We start from the raw sequence: 14,324 nt of genomic DNA, 5'->3' as shown, positions 1-14,324 counted from the left end.
AAAATTAAGTAAATCACTTAACACCTCGAAGCCTGTTTCCTCATTGGTTAAATATAAGGTTAATCTTATATTTGTTTAACGACTCCGCTTGAAAGTGTTGTTGGTAGTGGTGGTGGTGTGTGTCATCAAGTTGAGTCCGACTCATAGAGACCCTATAGGGCAGATTATAATAATCTCATAGGGTTCCCTAGGGTGCAATTTGCAGGAACAGATCACCAAGTCCTTTCTCCTGCAGAGCCAGGTGTGTTCAAATCAACGACATTTAGGGTAGCAGCTGAGCACCTAACCATTGCACCACCATGGCTCCTTAATATACAGTACATTTGAGGGTGTTTGTAAAAATTAAAATAATCCATGTAAAGCATTTCTCTCAGGGCCAGGCACATAACAAACACTTTAAAAATGTTAGCTATTATTATTCTACTCTTATTATTCTAAGTCTGAATCCAAAGCCTTGTGTTTTCCATTTTATCTTGCTGTACCTCAGGTAACCAAGCAAATCTTTAAAGGAATATCTAGGTTTGAATATACACCGTTGAATCAGGTTCCCAAAGTAGCTCACAAGCTTAAGCAAACAGGTCTGTATCTCTGTGTATGCTGCAACCCTAAAAACATGTAATCCAGTCAAATGTGTAAAACTTACACCTTCTATTGTATAAGACCACTATTATAAGATCTTGAGAAATAGTTTAAACTGAGAAGAAAACATTCTTTTGTGGTTACGAGAGGGGGGAGGGAGGGAGGAAGGGTGGGAGAGGGGCATTTACTAATTAGATAGTGGATAGTAGATAAGAACTACTTTAGGTGAAGGGAAGGACAACATTCAATACAGGGGAGGTCAGCACAACTGGACTAAACCAAAATCAAAGAAGTTTCCTGAATAACCTGAATGCTTCGAAGGTCAGCAAAGCAGGGGCAGGGGTTTGGGGACCATGGTTTCAGGGGACATCCAAGTCAATTGGCATAATAAAATCTACTAAGAAAACATTCTGCATCCCACCTTGAAGGGTGGTGTCTGGGGTCTTAAACGCTAGCAAGCAGCCATCTAAGATGCATCAATTGGTCTCAACCCATCTGGATCAAAGGTGAATGAAGAACACCAAGGACACACGTAATTACGAGCCCAAGAGACAGAAAGGGCCACATGAACCAGAGATTACATCATCCTGAGACCAGAAGAACTAGATGGTGCCCAGCCACAACCGATGACTGCCCTGACAGGGAGCACAACCGAGAACCCCTGAGGGAGCAGGAGAACAGTGGGATGCAGACCCCAAATTCTCATAAAAAGACCAGACGTAATGAGACTAGAAGGACCCCAGCGGTCATGGTCCCCAAACCTTCTGTTGGCCCAGGACAGGAACCACTCCCAAAGCCAACTTGTCAGACGTGGATTGGACTGGACAACGCGTTGGAGAAGGATGCTGATAAGGAGTGAGCTACTTGCATCAGGTGGACACTTAAGCCTATGTTGGCATCTCCTGTCTAGAGGGGAGATGGGAAGGTAGAGCTGGTTAGAAGGTGGCAAAATGGTCACGAAAAGAGATACTGGAAGGAGGGAGCGGCTGTATCATTGAGGGGAGAGTAATTGGGAGTATGTAGTAAGGTGTATATAAGTTTATGTGAGAGACTGACTTGATTTGTAAACTTTCACTTAAAGCACAATAAAAATTATTAAAAAAAAAAAAAACATATCTTCTAGGGGTGCTCCGTGTCTAGAACACAAAGCAATTATCAATCTAAACTTAACCCTCATTCTTGTGACAACATCACTAGCAACCGTGACATCTCCCACATTTTTATATGTTCTTTGATTTTATACTCATATTTCATCAACTGCTCAGTTTAAGTACAAGTGTGAGTATGGAACAAAGGAGAAAAACTGACCACTTCCATCACAGCAATTAAGTGTCACTCTGTAGTAAATCTATGCTTCTTATCACTGATATTATCCACACTTCCATGTTTCACATTTTCCATTTATTTTTCTAAAATAAGTAAATATTTGGTGAAATTATTTGCCCAAATGATAATTCAAACACTACCACACAGACACTGCCACAAATGAATGCTTGCCTGTCAGGTAGCCCCATGATAAGACAGTTCAAAACACAGCTCAATGAAACAGGGAAGTATCTGTGTAGAAGTGTTGACTTGTAGAAACATAGTTTGAAATAACTGTGAAATGTTCAGAAAGAAATGTCCAGAAGCAAGAAGATCAAGCAGGAAGCCGCTGCACATTCTTTGTCAATCCACGCAGCTGCCTCAGAAACCAGGTTGAACGATGACTTGGCCTCATATTCCAAGCAGAGAATACACGTACATGGCGTAGAGGAGACAAACTGGACAGTTGAGAACAGACATTTACTAATGTCCCTTCCAGGTCTGAGAGGATTGTAATCAGTCCTCAAGATGTAGAAGGCCTTCTCGTCTCTTCTGAAGGGGAAAGTATCCATCTGTGTAATGGTGGTGTCTGCTTAGATGTCAGTGAAAAGGCTGAAAGACACCTCAAATGGGAAGGATACATCACTGAGCAAGCTTCCTGCATTATTATCCTGGACTTTTGAGTTTCTTCAAAGAACCAACCGTGTCTTGTTCACCTACATGCAGGACCTAGCAATTGTCATAAGCAATCAATAAATGTTCATTGAATTATTGTGTTCAATACCGTAACTAATACACAATAACCAAAACCCAAACCTGTTGGCTTTGAGTCTATTCCAACTCATAGCAACTCTACAGGACAGAGTAGAACTGCCCCATAGGGTTTCCAAGGAGCGGCTGGTGAATTCAAACTGCCGACCTTTTGGTTAGCAGCTATAGTTCTTAATCACTGCACCACCAGGGCTCCAATACACAATACCCACTGCCGTCGAGTCAATTCCGACTCATAGCAACCCTGTAGGACAAGAGTAGAATTGCCCCATTGAGTTTCCAAGGAACGCCTGGTGGATTGGAACTGCTAATCTTTAGGTTAGCAGCCAAATTCTTAACCACTACACCACCAGGGTTTCCCCAATAAACAATACCAACCCACCCACTGCCATTGAGTCGATTCCGACTCATAGCGACCCTATAGACAATAAACAATAGAGACCCTAAAAAATTAAGAGTCAGGATCCTACTGTTTGTTTTCAGGTCAACTTCCCAAAACAGAAGTAAGAAAGAGAGGAGAATCTATATCTTTCTTAGTAATTAAGATACAAGGAAAAGAGACTAAATTAAAAACAAGAATTAGAAAAATAAGTTTTAAACAATTTTATTTTCAAATACAGTAACCTGAATTCGCTTTCCAACACATCTAGGGTTTGGAAGTAATTAGTTCTTTTTAGACACATCCTTTTTCCCAGCACCCTTTTTTTTTAACTGAGAAAATAATTTTTATGTAGGTAGTACAGTCAAGTCCAAATCCTAAATCAGCAGAATGCAGATTAGTGAGATTTTATCACGCTGTTATTCATTTTGGTATATTTCCTTAAGAAAAAAAAAAGAACACATGCAAATGTTCACAAGACTGATTCTTCACTGTTCTCAGCAGTATCTAACAGAGATGGAAAGTGGATCTCTGTTGCTTGACAAAGTCTTAAATGAATGCTTCAGTTGACAGCTATTATTTATCACTGCTATGCTCTTAACCTATGTATTACAACTCTTTAAAAACCACAGCATCACCTCTGTGTATTTCCCACTGGGGCAAAAAGCATTTTAAACATGTAATTACACAAAGAAGTAACTTTACTAATCTTCTATTAGACAGCTAGCATTACTCATATAGCCTTTTTTATTTGTAAGGTATTTGATAATCAGGTATTAATTAATCTTCACAACCACCCTGAGCAGATGATCATTAGTAAATCATTTCGCTTTAGCACACCACCACCCAGCATCGTATTCAAGAATTAGAAAAGGATCTTAGACAGAAACACTGGCATCCAGTTGACAGAGTACAGTGTTGGAATGTCTATCAGATAAAGCTAACTTAAGAATCTCATTTAAACAAACGAAAAAAAGAAGGAAAAAAAGTCTCCAAGCTGATTGCCACTCCTCATGAGAATTTTTTTTTTTTTTAATTTCACAAATTTTAAAACCACTACATACAATTTTCACATGTATAGGCTTAATGGAACTTTTTAACACTTTGTTGGAAGTAAATGACTGACTAGACAGCAGCAAGAGCTTCATGGACCAGCAACTCACAATAAAGCCAACGTTCAGAGAGCTTCATTTCATCCTCAAAGACTGGTCTACTTCTCCATCTCAACTCAAATTCAAATACCATCTATGAAATTGCTCCCAACGTGGCTTACTTCCAAACTGATACAAAGATCCTCAAGGGAGGGCAGATAGGCTCAGGAGCAAAGCCACAGAAACAAGGCAGAACTAGTATGGTTCCCAGGACCAGGAGGGTCTCCCCAAGCCCCAGCCACAACACTGAGTTTCATTAGGAAACCCTGGCATAATAAAGCTGAGAGTCTGGGGTAGGACAAAAACCAAGCCACACTACAGGAGTGGGGAGTCAGGGTACTACATAGTGGGCATCTGATCTTAGTGTTTAGCACTTGTTGGCTATATCCCAAAGTGTGGCTTACATTCTTCAAGTTCTATACAAGTTACTTCAAAACTAAGGTAAGAAAGAAAAGCCGCAAAAGCGCGCATACTTTTGGGCAAAGTTATTCACTGAAGGGCTATTTATGAGAAACTGAAATAATAGGTAAACTAAGGAATATGCAGATAAAATATTGATCAGTAATTTACAATAACATTTACAAAGAGTTTAATAATATAAAGTAATACTTATGATAGAATTAAAAAAAAAAACCTGAAAAAAAGTATATACTATCATGAACACAGCCATGTTAAATACACACACGCACACAAACATAAGATTAAGGAAAAAAAGGACAAAGTGAATATGCAAAAATGTTAATTAAGATTGTTTCTGGGCAAGAAAATTATGGGTGATTGTTACATTCCTCCTTAACATTTCCTACATTTAATTTTTTTTTTCTACACTAGGCATATATTACTTTCTCAAATTAAAAAGAAATTATTAACTCTCTTCAAATAAAAAGATAAGACTATTTTAGCCTCAATAAAAAAAAAAAAAGTGATCTTATTTACTTACTTGAAGCCACAGTCTTTTATCAGTGTCTAAAGAGACAGATTCACCACAGCATACACCAAGATAAAATAAAGTCGCACTTGATCCAATTACACTGTTTATTAAGAGCTATTTAATGAGAAAGTCACACCTTTGAGTTATTAGAAGCTCTAATAGTCCCGCAGAGTTCCAAACAAGTAAGCTAACAGAATTACCTTTGATTCTAAATTGTTTGCCAGGAGATTAATCCATCTGTTCCTGAAAAAAAAAATCAAGTGCTCCTCCAGTGTGTTCAACTTCCTCCAACCTGAGTTTAATCAAGTACGTTAGCCTCAGTCTAGAAGGGTATTTTTAATTGCATAGGCTGCAGTTCAAACAGTTTAATTTTCCAAAGGCACATACAAAATAATATGTGGAAACCTAAAACTTTAGTCATCAATAGCTAAATTGAGCTCTGGTGGTGCAGTGGTTAAGAGCTCGGCTGCTAACCAGAAGGTCGGCAGTTCAAATCCACCAGCTGCTCATTGGAAACCCTGTGGGGCAATTCTACTCTGTCCTACAAGGTCTCTATGAGAAGGAATCAATTCGACAACAATGGGTTTGGTTCGGTTTTTACATATTTTTGGCATCTATCAAAGAGTAAAGGCCTTTCTGATATGATGACATTTGGGCAAAGACCTGAAGGAAATAAGGAGCATTCCAAATGAAAGGCATACTAGGGGTACAGGCATGCTTGACAAGTTTAGCGAAACACACCAGTGTGACTGGTACAAGTGAGCAAGTTAGTCAGTGAGAAAAAACAGACTGAAGGAGAGACCCAGATCACGTGACCACCTGCAGCCGGCTGTGGGCTTTGGATGGGCCTGAGTAAGATGGGAAGCCCTAGAGGGCCTGACACAGAGGAATGGCATGCTTGACAACCATTTTAAAAACATCATTCTGCCCAAAACTATTGTCCTCAAATAATCTTTAAGCCTCGTCTTAGTCATCTAGTTCTGCTATAACAGAAATAGCACAAGTGCATGGCTTTAACAAAGAAATTTATTCTCTCACAGCTTAGGAGGCCAGAAGTGCAAATTCAGGGTGTCAGCTCTGGTTGGGAAAGGCTTTCTCTCTCTGTTGGTTCTGGGGAATGGTCCTTGTCATCAATCTCCCTTTGGTCTAGGAGCTTCTCAGCACAGGAACCCCGGGTCTAAAGGACACGCTCTGCTCCAGGCACTGCTTTCCTGGTGGTGTGAGGTCCCCCTATCTCTCCGCTCACTTCTCTCTTTCATATCTCAAAAGAGATTGATTTAAGATATAACCAAATCTAATAGACTGAATCCTACCTCATTAACAAAACTGCTTCTAATCCTGCCTTATTACCATCATAGAGGTAGGATTTACAACACATTGGAAAATCACTTCAGATGACAAAATGGTAGGCAATCACACAATACTGGGAATCATGGCCTAGCCAAGCTGACACACATTTTTGAGGGGACCTGCTTGAATCCATAACAATCCTTAAGCCAAAAATATCTTGAAGTCTTCTTAAAACCAAACAATAGTTTAGCTTAACTAGTAAAAAATCTCTGCCTTAAGATTATATTCTTTTAAGATCTATATACATGGGATCAAATTGGCAAAACCAAACCAAAACCAAACGCAGCGCGTCAAGTCGATTCCCGACTTGTAGCAACCCTACAGGACAGAGTAGAACTGCCTCATAGGGTTTCCTAGGCTGTAAATCTTTACAGAAGCAGACTGCTACATCTTTCTCCCGAAGAGTTGCTGGTGGATTTGAACCACTACGCTTTCGGTTAGCAGCCGAGCTCTTAACCACTGCATCACCAGGGCTCCCTCTGTCCTAATAGCATATATTAAAACCTAAAAAGTTTGATTTGTATACCAACCTGTAAAAGGGTTATTAAACAGAGTAAAATACAAAGTAAATTGTGAAAGTGGCTAGGCAGAGAAAGAGAAAGGCTTGTTAGGATTGGAGGAAAAGCTACCAATTCACCCTGGCAGCCAAAAAAACCTCATTAAGGAAACTATTCGCAGCATTCACAACTGCAACATTTCTTGAGCATGCTTATCAATCAAATTAGCAAGCAGTCCATTCTTATGACCAAAAAGGGATTAGAAAATATATTCTACTGTCCTAGAAAGAACTGAACTCTTAAACAGACAAGTGAAAAGATAAATCTATAACTAAATAATAACAACACACTAAATATCTATGCAGTTCAAAGTCTCGATTTCCTCTGGCCTAAAGAAATGTTTTCCCATCATGAAAAATAAAAATTATACAATATTAATGTCAAGGCTTATGAAGTATCTTCAAAATATATAAAACTAAAGTTGTTCTTGTCAGCTGCCATCAAGTCGGCCCCCAACTCACAGCAACCCCACGCACAATGGAACAAAAACGCTGCCCAGTCCTGTGCCATCCCCATCATGGGTTGGGGAATTCAGGTTAGTTAAATGAAAGTCAATATAAATTAACAAAATTAAAAAATTATAACTGTAGTTTTATTATTTCCAATCTGACTTGAAAAAGTTAAAAAATTATGAGACCAGAAGCAGTATTTGAGGGCCCCAATTTATAAAAAACTGTGTAATTAAACTATTGTTCGAAAATGCATGGGCTCATCCATGTTGCTTGAAAAATTTGTTTCAAATCATTAAAATAGAAGGAAAATTAATAAACATTCCTGTCCTATTTGCTTAGCAAATCTAGTTCCCTACCATACTGAAATAGTACATGCACCTCCATCCAGTTTATCGTTAACTGTGAATCAAAACATTTATAGGTGGTCCCCAACTTACAACAGGGTTCCGTTCCAACAACTCGATCATAAGTTGGTTCTGAGAGAGGTCAAATACCTTTTTTTTTTTTTTCATTATTATTGCCTTTTATTATCAGTGTCTTCACAAATCTAATCTTTGCATTTGTGGTTGGAAACATTACATATCAATTTACAAATATACATGTGACAATGGTAACATCAGCAAATTACACACTGTCACATTGTATGTAGTACATATTATTAACAATATAAAAGAAAAAAACCCTGTTGCTGTGAAATCGACTCCAACTCATAAAGACCCTATATGACAGAGTAGAACTGCCCCACAGAGTTTCCAAGAAGCAGCTGGTGGATTCGAACTGCCAACGTTTTGGTTAGCAGCCTGAGCTCTTAACCACTGTACCACCAGGGCTCCTTACTAACAACAACAACAAAAAAAAAACAGAAGGCAGTTAAGTGTAGTTCATCGTAACTAGAACACGTCCTAAGTCGGGGACTACTTGCGTATTACACTTAGAATATAACTACATCATTATGTTATCTTATACATCTCCCAGTGTTTAGTACTTTTTAAAAAATATAATGTTTATACATTTCATATCACCTAAAGAGACAAGTACCACCCACTTGATCAAAGTTTAAGTTATCACCCCAGGTTTCTTTTATTAGATAAACTGAGTTCATTGTTTAAACCAAGGAATACTGTTTAATACCAAATTTTGCTATAGACCCACAAATAATCCTTACATTATTATTTCCTTATACTTCTTCTAAAGATAGTTATAACAGCATTTTTTCAATACTTTTTCTTTCTAGTTTAAAAAACTCCATTAGCACTTTTTCCTCAACTCTTGCATTTTTCTTCAAACTACCCATCTTGATATGGTCCATTTCTAGGACTAGAAAAGATCTAGCAAAAGCAAAATTTTGAGAAGTTAAATTTTCTTAAAGTTTCCAAACCCCTTATAGTGATATGAACAATTTAATTCACCTAATGGTTTGTGGACAATCTCCAAAAAGTATCATAAGGTTACAAATATGATGTCTTAGAAGAACCATGTTAGAAATGATTTTTATTACACCTGGAAAAAGGCCAAATGATCTACTTGTAAGTATCATCAATCAATCAACAAATGAAAAACACTGTTACATCTCTATGGGCATATTTATTCCCAAGTTAATGATCTGTTTACCTTTTGATTTTCAGGCCTCAACAGAAGGCAAGATCAATTGATACCCAGTAAATTCTAGGTTTATAAAATAAATGTTGACATAGACAGGATATCGAAAGACATTAGCTAGATGATGGTAACTAGCTAATATTAGAATAAGCAGTAAATCAAGACAGAGGTTTTAGGAATCTACCAAAGTAAGTCAAAATGCTTTGAAAATTGCCTTCTTATCCAATTGTTTCTATACCATACCTTTAAATTTAAGATTCAAAAGTTCCTGATTATTACATTTCAAAATTTAGATGAGTCATAGTGCTTTGTATACAGAAATTGTATGTGACTCAAAATAGTGCATATGTAATTGTTTGCTAGTCAGAAAGTGAATCTGGACTGATTTAGAAATGTTAAAATATATAACCATAAAACACATCCTGTATTTTAAAATAGTCAGTTCCCAAGTGCTAATGGTTGTTCAGTGGTAACAGTTCAGTAAACATACCATCTGCCCCTTCTCTCCTTCTTCGAACACCTCAAATGTCACAGAATACTTCTAATCCCATCGCTTTGCTTGACAGACAGGGGACAGAGACCCAAGGAGAAGACTTCACGGGTGTACTTAGCATGATTACCCCTCAGAGCTTAACAGTGAAAGGCTTAATAGAGGTGAAAGTAAATAAACTGAGTGAGGTCCCAAAAGAGCTCTATCTTATGATACAGGAACATAAGCTTTTGTACTCAAATCTAGAACCTGATATTCAACCATCAACAAAAAGTTCCATCTCAAATGTGAACAATAAAGCTAGCAGATAAACTGGGAGAAAAGGCAGAGGATGCCTTTTTAGTTTCTGACACAAGACTCTGTCCATCAAGGAAGTCATCAATAAATTTTGCTGAATGAATGAATACATGCATGTATGCACGCATGATACTTCAGAAGGATGACTGTATTGATTTCAAAAGCTCCAAATTTAGGAACTGAACTAAGGGATCGGGATGCCATGGGCTGAAATTAAAAGTCATGGAGAGTGAGTGTAACACCTCTGCCAAGTCTCTGCAAATCTCCGCATAGCAGTTGTGGACAATTCAAAACACACACACACGCCCGCTATTTCTTCAGGTAATTCCTTCAAGGGAGGACAGAGGCAGACAGCCTAGAGGTCTGAAAACAGGCCCTGCTCACCCATAAGCCTTAGCATTAAAGTGGGCATGATCCGAATGAGTCACTGAGAATGAAGAGGAGACAGTCGCCCCAGGGCAACCAGGTCGCGGCCAGGATCCCCTTACGGTGCCCCCGACTAAGGAACCCGTCTAGGGATGGTGGGACTGCAACCTGCTGCAGCTAAGTAGCAAAGATCGCGCCGACCACTTTCCAAGTCAGGATCCCGCAGAGCCCCACCGCAGGCACCACAGCCGGCCCCGCGCAGGCCCCTCGGAACTCTCTAACCGCAGAAGGCCTGGTCCTCCCGGAGCTCGGAGCCAAGGTGGGAAAGGACGAGGGCAATGAGCAGGACCAGTTCCCTCCCCTGGGCCCCCACGCGGCGACGCGGCCCTGCTACCGCGTGCTCCACTGTCCCAACTCTCAGTACATTCCCAGGCCCGCAGGACCTCGTCCGCCCTTCACGCAAGCCGAGCCAGGCCGCAGGGGGGCATGACCCAGCGGTTCCTGAACCGGGGGCAGCGACCCGCGACCCGTCGCCTGCCACCCCACGTCGCTTACCTTCCTTCTGCCACAAGCTCAGCCCCGCGCCGGCTGCCTGACGTGGCCCGCCCCGCCGTCTCGAAGGCCCGGGGGCGGAGACTACGGGGAAAGAGCCAATAGGCTGCAGGCTGTGATGCCCTGCCCCGCCTCCTCTGGTTTCGGCCAGGCCACCTCCCCCCACGCGCACGCGCGCCCAGGACCAAGGCCGCGCACTGCGGCTGGAAGGCTGCGGGGGGGGCGGGGGGGGGCGGGGGGGCGGGGCTTCTGGCTCGGCAGCTGCCCCAGCCCTTGGGGCGAGGGGAGCGGTGCTCACAGGCTGTGAAGCTGCATTGGGAGGTTAGCCCAAGGGGTATCAGATAAAAGGAACCTGCTAGACAAGCCGCTGCAGCGTGCTGGGGTAGTATTATTGGCAGGCTGCCCCTAGGCAGCTTTTGGCGGTGTAAAGCAGCCCTTGGTATTTGGAGATTATATTTCCCGGAAAAAAAAAAATTAGTTCTGATAACATTAACCAAAAAAAAAAGAAACCAAACTCGTTGGCGTTGAGTCAATAACAGAGTAGAACTGCCTGAATAGGATTTCCTGGGTGCGGCTGGTGGACTTGAACTGCCTTTTTTTTCGTCAGCAGTCGTAGCTCTTAATCACTGAGCCACCACGTCTCCATCCAACAACACTGAGGATTCGGAAAAAATATTGCAAACGGTGGACTTGAACGAAGATCTTCATTCTTCCCTTTGTAGCTACTTCCGGGCGTCTTGCCTTCACTTGGCCAAGAAAGAACATTGCAGTTCTTGATGCTACAGGGGTACATCTACTGTTGGATAGCGTTTCTGCTGATTTAATCTGGGGCGACTGGGCAAGTAGTTGGTAATATATTGCCTAATATTTAGTGGAGGAGCCCTGGTGGTTCAGTGGTTAAAGCGCTGACTGCTAACCAACAAAGGTTGGTAGTTGGAACCTACCAGCCACTCTTCCAGAGAAAGATTTGGCAGTCTGCTTCCTTAAAAATTTAGCCTTGGAAACCCTATAGGGCAGCTCTACTCTGTCCGGTATTATATGGTCATTATGAATCAGAATCGACTGGACCACAGTGTGGTTGGTAATGTCTACTGAGTGCTCACACGTATTTGAACGTGTGCTAACATTTTATGTGCACTTTCTCCTTATAAAGAGGGGAGGGAGGGTGTGCTCCCATAAAAGAAGACTGCACCAGACACCTGGAACCATGGAACAGAAGCTGAAGGAGGCAGCAGAGAAAATGTGAAGAAAAGGTCCTGAAGGAGTGGAGTTCTCCATGTGGATGATGAATGTGGGAATTATATACACAACAAAATAATTAAGTTGTTCTAGAGAACCTGACTTACCCAGTCACTTCTAAACCCTGATGCACCTTAGAATATTTTGGGAATCTTTTTAAAAAGTCACAGATGCCTGGGCCCATCTCTAGATATTCTGACTTAGTAGCTTTGGGGTTTGGCATTGGTGTTTTTATAAGCTTCCAAGGCCATTTTAATGTGCCAAGAAGTAGTTCTACTTTTCATTGTTGTTTAGGTGCCATCCAGTTGGTTCTGACTCATAGAGGCCCTCTGTATAACACAACAGAACACTGCTCAGTCCTGTGCCATGCTCACAATTGTTGCTATGTTTGAGCCCATTGTTGCAGCCATTGTGTCAACCCATCTCATTGAGGGTCTTCACTTTTTCGCTGACTCTCTACCAAACATGATGTTTTTCTCCAGGGTCTGATCCCTTCTGATAACGTGTCCAAAGTAAGTGAAAAGCCAGTACTAGGGAAGCCTGCACAACCTGTACAAGGAAAGGTCATGGTAGCTCCATAGACATCCAAACTCCCTGAGGGACCGAATTGCTGGACTGCCAGCTGTGGGGACCGTGATCTCAGGGAATATCTAGCACAATTGGCATAACATAGTGTATAATAAAGAATATGTTCTACATTCTACTTTGGTGAGTAGCATCTGGGGTCTTAAAAGCCTGTGAGAGGCCATCTAGGATACTCCACCAGTCTCACCCCTTAGGGGGTAAATGAAGAGTGAAGAAAACTAAAAATACAGGGGAAAGATTAGTCCAGAGGACTAATGGACCATATCTACCACCGCTTCCACCAGACTGGGTCCGGTACAACTAGATGGTGCCTGGCTACCACCAGTGACTGCTCTGACAAGGATCACAATAGAGAGTCCCAGACAGAGCTGGGGAAAAATGTAGAACAAAATTCTAACTCAAAAAGAAAGACCAGGGTTGCTGGACTGAGAGACACTGGAGAAACCCTGAGAGTATGGCCCCTGACACCCTTTCAGCTCAGTAATGAAGTCACTCCTGAGGTTTACCTTTCAGCCAAAGACTGAACAGGCCCATGGAACAAAACAAGACTCCCCTGGGGCAGGGACTGGAAGGCACGAGGGAAGAGGAAAGCTGGTAATAGGGAACCGAAGGTTAAGAAGGGAGAGTGTTGACATGTCAGGGGGCTGTTAACTAACGTCATAGAATAATGTGTGTACTAACTGATGAGAAACTAGTTTGTTATGTAAACCTTCATCTAAAGTACAATAAATAAATAAAGCGAGAAGTCTTGCCATCCTTGCTTCTAAGGAACATTCTGGCTGTACTTCTTTCAAGATGGATTTGTTCAATCTTCTGGCAGTCCATGGTATATTAAATAATCTTCACCAACACCATAATTCAAATCAGTCAGTTCTTCTGTCTTCTTTATCCATTACCCAGTTTTCCCATGCATATGAGGTGATTGAAAATACCATGGCTTGGGTCAGGTGCACCTTAGTCCTCGAGGTGACATCTTTACTTTTCAACACTCTAAAGAGGTCTTTTGCAGCAGATTTGCCCAATCCAATACGTAGTTTGATTTCGTGACTGCTGCTTCCATGGGTGTTGATTGTGAATCCAAGTAAAATGAAATCCTTGACAACGTCAATATTTTCTCCATTTATCATGATGTTGCACACTGGTCCAGTTGTGAGGATTTTTTGTTTTCTTTACGTTGAGGTATAATCCATACTGAAGGCTGGGGTCTTTGACCTTCATCAGTAAGTACTTCCAGTCCTCTTCACTTTCAGCAAGCAAAGTTGTGTCATCTGCATATCGCAGGTTGTTAATGAGTCTTCCTTCAATCCTGATGCCCCATTCTTCTTCATATAGTCCATCTTCTTAGATTATTTGCTCAGCATGCAGATTCAAAACGATGGTAAAAGGATGCAACACAGATGCACGTCTTTCCTGATTTTAAACCACACAGTATCTCCTGGTTCTGTTTGAACGACTGCCTCTTGGTCTATGTACAGGTTCCTTATGAGCACGATTAAGTGTTCCGGAATTCCCATTCTTCAAAAGGTTATCTATCATTCACCATGATCCACACAGTCAAATCCCTTTGCATAGTCCATAGAACATAGGTAAACATCTTTCTGGTATTCTCTGCTTTCAGCCAAGGTCCATCTGACAACGGCAATGTTATACCTCGTTGCGCACACTCTTCTGAATCTCGCTCGAATTTCTGGCAGTTCCCTGTCAGTTTACTGCTGCAAGTG

General features: G+C 41.2%; 1 protein-coding gene across 3 annotated transcripts in view; it reads right to left on the bottom strand.

Annotated features, from left to right (window-relative positions):
• FOCAD (focadhesin) overlaps positions 1-10,840 on the bottom strand; it is a 307,707-nt gene extending 296,867 nt beyond the window's left edge. For all 3 annotated transcript variants that reach the window (XM_049896729.1, XM_049896728.1, XM_049896730.1), the window contains exon 1: positions 10,783-10,840. The gene's annotated coding sequence lies outside the window, so the exon portion shown is untranslated. The remainder of the gene's footprint in view (positions 1-10,782) is intronic.
• Between the last annotated feature and the right edge of the window lie 3,484 nt (positions 10,841-14,324).

Source organism: Elephas maximus, chromosome 9, assembly GCF_024166365.1.
Source record: "Elephas maximus indicus isolate mEleMax1 chromosome 9, mEleMax1 primary haplotype, whole genome shotgun sequence".
Lineage (NCBI taxonomy): Eukaryota > Metazoa > Chordata > Mammalia > Proboscidea > Elephantidae > Elephas > Elephas maximus.
This window is presented reverse-complemented; position numbering and strand designations above follow the sequence as displayed.